Raw genomic sequence first — 2,500 nt, forward strand, 5'->3', positions numbered from 1 at the left:
AGCGGAAAACGTGCGGACTGAACGGGAGAGCCAAGAGCCAGCGATCCACGCGCGTGCGACCGTCCAAGTCACAGCGTTCGACGAAAACCTCCTCCCTCGGCCAGGCACTCGGCGCCAGCAGGGGAGACAGGATCAGACGCCCCGCCGGCCACTTAAGGCCGAGGACGAACCACGAGACGGGCGGCTGCAGCAGCGGGCGGCCTGCAGCTCCCAGCACTCTCAATCGATCAACCATCGAGTCGGGTCAGCGTGTCAAACCGGCGAGCTCCACGGTCAGGCCGGCGGCGCACCAGCACCGGACCTCCGCGGCTCCCTTCACTCTTTCCACTGCCAGCCAACCGAGAGACGGACCCAATGCGGACGTGCAGAGCTTAGGCAGACCCCCCACTGGAGGCTCAACACTTCGTGGCAGCTCCGTGTCCCAGAGACCAGGAGGGTTGGCACACACACACAGTGTGAACCACCGACAGCCATTCTGGGACCGGTGACAGCCGTGCTGGCCCCACTGCCACGACACAGACGGACGCCAGGCCGCGCTCCCCGGCGGGGGGATGGCGTCGAGCCTGACGAACGGAATGTGCAGGGTGGGGGGGAAAGGCCAAGCGCTCCGACGCCGGAGGGCTCCGGAGTCTGAACTTAGGGGGACAAAGAGGACGGGTCCTCTGCGACACCCCAGCCGCGCTCTCGCCAGCCAAGGCGAGTGCGATTGATTGCCAAACGACCCTCAGACAGGCGTGGCCCCGGGAAGAACCCGGGGCCGCAAAGTGCGTTCAAAGTGTCGATGATCAATGTGTCCTGCAATTCACATTAATTCTCGCAGCTAGCTGCGTTCGTCATCGACGCACGAGCCGAGTGATCCACCGTCAAGAGTTGTCTGAGTTTGTTTTAGGTCTCTCCCTCGCCAGAGGAAAGCGACCCGGACCGCACATACGCTCCCCACCTTGAGCTACAGCCACCTGCACGCCGGCGTGCGGGCGGAGCAGGGTGGCGTGAAGCGATGGGGAGCACCATCCTGGTGCGGCCCGCAGAAACATACGTCTATTGGGGGGAGGAGGACAGGGCGCCCAAGAGGCGATGCGTGCCCCAACGCACCGCAGCGACGGAGGCAGGATCACCGCCACCATGTCGCCCGCCTAGTATCACGAGGCGTGCAGCAGCTTTGCCCTAGGAAAAGCAGAGGCGGGAACGGGCAACGGCCATCGGTTCGGCAGCGTCACTGACGCGTGCACGTGGCGGCGTGTCGGCGAGCGGACTTCCTGCGAGGAGGCGGGGGCGGCACTCGCCCGAGCAGACGCCCGCCCGGCCCAGCCACCGCCGAGGTGGACTGGGAGTCGCGGCAACGGCTCGTCATACTCGTTCCCACACTCACAGCGCAGCTTGCCCGCAAGCCACCGACCACCGATCGACGCCAGGCGCCCCGACCGAGAGCGGGATCGCTCGTTCGCCCTGCTGGCAGTTCGCTGGGGATCACTACTGCACGGAGCTCGGAGACCGACGGGCGGCAACTCGAGAGTCTTTAAACCACCACCCCCATCCCGCAAGTGCAAAGAGGCTGTATACGCACAGACGGGTGAGGGGAATAGGTACCCCGTCGGGTTTGAAGGGAGCGTGACTAGATAGCAACGATGTAAACCCAGCCGATTTGGGAGCGAAAGACCGGCGCCTGCATCACCGGCTTCGTTTCCCGTGGCTGGAGAGTACACCGAAACCCTCCGTCTGTCGCGAGCTCCCGACGACGCGGTGCCGCCAAGCAGCAGGGCCGGACCTGGTGTGGCTCCCCTCGTCGATCACAGACCGGTCGGCACTACTGACGAGACGGTGGAACGGGCTTCGCCCCTTGTGACGAAGGGTGATGCGAACCCGCCCGCCCGCGTGCGTTCGGGGTGGACTCGGCAAACGGAGATTTGAAATCGGAAAGTGTCCTCCTGCCCCGCGCAGGTAGGCGCCCAACAGTTGTGGGGGGTTTGGCGGTGACCACGGCTGCAGGGCCTGCTACCCCGACGAGCTCTCCTGCTGGCCCCGAAACCACCCTCGCGAGACAAGTTGAAACGGAAACGGGCGTACCCCCAAGCCGACGATCCTTTCTTATTTGTTACTTTTTTTTTTCACTTGCTCGAGTTGTGGGGATTTGGCGGTGACCACGGCTGCAGGGCCTGCTACCCCGACGAGCTCTCCTGCTGGCCCCGAAACCACCCTCGCGAGACAAGTTGAAACGGAAACGGGCGTACCCCCAAGCCGACAGAGATCCTTTCTTATTTGTTACTTTTTTTTTTCACTTGCTCGAGTTGTGGGGGTTTGGCGGTGACCACGGCTGCAGGGCCTGCTACCCCGACGAGCTCTCCTGCTGGCCCCGAAACCACCCTCGCGAGACAAGTTGAAACGGAAACGGGCGTACCCCCAAGCCGACGATCCTTTCTTATTTGTTACTTTTTTTTTCACTTGCTCGAGTTGTGGGGGTTTGGCGGTGACCACGGCTGCAGGGCCTGCTACCCCGACGAGC

At 63.6% G+C, this 2,500-nt stretch overlaps 1 non-coding gene across 1 annotated transcript; it reads right to left on the reverse strand.

Moving 5' to 3' along the window:
- Positions 1-718: 718 nt before the first annotated feature.
- LOC140471965 (5.8S ribosomal RNA) lies at positions 719-872 on the reverse strand. Its single transcript, XR_011957300.1, has one exon. It is a non-coding gene; the product is annotated as a 5.8S ribosomal RNA (ribosomal RNA).
- Between the last annotated feature and the right edge of the window lie 1,628 nt (positions 873-2,500).

This window comes from Chiloscyllium punctatum, unplaced genomic scaffold (genome assembly GCF_047496795.1).
Source record: "Chiloscyllium punctatum isolate Juve2018m unplaced genomic scaffold, sChiPun1.3 scaffold_213, whole genome shotgun sequence".
NCBI classification, from domain to species: Eukaryota; Metazoa; Chordata; class Chondrichthyes; order Orectolobiformes; family Hemiscylliidae; genus Chiloscyllium; species Chiloscyllium punctatum.